Source organism: Macrobrachium rosenbergii, chromosome 16 (assembly GCF_040412425.1).
Source record: "Macrobrachium rosenbergii isolate ZJJX-2024 chromosome 16, ASM4041242v1, whole genome shotgun sequence".
NCBI lineage: Eukaryota > Metazoa > Arthropoda > Malacostraca > Decapoda > Palaemonidae > Macrobrachium > Macrobrachium rosenbergii.
This window is the reverse complement of record NC_089756.1, coordinates 58945872-58946977: the sequence shown is the minus strand read 5'-3', so window position 1 is coordinate 58946977 and position 1106 is coordinate 58945872.

The following is a 1106-nucleotide window of genomic DNA, read 5'->3' as shown; positions in this document are numbered from 1 at the left end:
CCAGAAAGCAAATTATGGGACCAACGAGAAGCATTTCTAAGCTCCAAATCAAATATTTTCACTCGAGTAGATCTCTGTCTCATGCCACATACTGCTTTCAACATTTCAGGTTAATCAATCCTAGATGTGGAAGATCTTACCAAGCATAGTGTTGTGAGGTGCCGACTTGTCGCCAGGACCCCTCAGGGCATCCTCGCTTCAAAACAAAATCGTCATGACGCACTGAGCACTCTAAGGAATCACAGATCCAGCGCTCCTGATTCAAACAATCTTTTATGCATTTTTCAGAAGATACTTTATGTCCTTGTTAGAACTGTAAATACTAATGTATGTAAGGCACTGTAAGGTTTACAACCATATGCATTTGAAATCTCTTTCTAAATTGTATATAGAATTGTCAACTATTCTTCAGTTGTGAGAAAACACAACTGACTGTATATAGACATCCCTCTTTTTCCCTAATGCCAAATGCTACTTTTATGCTGGCAAGAGTTCTTGACCTGTCAGAGACTCTGTGTCAATAAATCAGAATACTTTGTATCTGCCTCTTAATCGCTGCCTCCTTATACTGGTGACCCAGAAGATGACCGACACCGCCACTTCCAGTACCAGTCCATTTAGCTACAACACTAGAGCAGCAAGCCTCCACCTACCGCCCTTCACAATCCACAACCCAGAGGCTTGATTCTTCAGAGCAGAGACCATCTTCAGGTCTAAGAAGATCTCTTCAACCAGCAAAGCCCACGCCGTCCTAGAATTCCTTGCAAATGACGTCTTCAAGCAGATCGCAGAATGGCTCTCTGAGCAACAGACTACCGTCACCTACGAAATGCTGAAGGCCCAAGGTCATCTTCAGCATGCCGCCTGCCCTCAGAGCTAGGAAATTCCTAGACAATGTAGCAGTAACAATAGGAGACCAGCAGCCGCCACATGTCTACAAGCAACTGCAGCAGCTAGTTACGATCCCCACAACAGACGGCCGTCCAGAGACTACATTGTAACTGGTGAGAGAGGTCCTACTCGCAAAACTACCCCGCCAAACAGTTGTGGCCATCCCCAATGCATCAACCATGGGCCTCAACGATTTCCTAAAGACAGTTGAAACC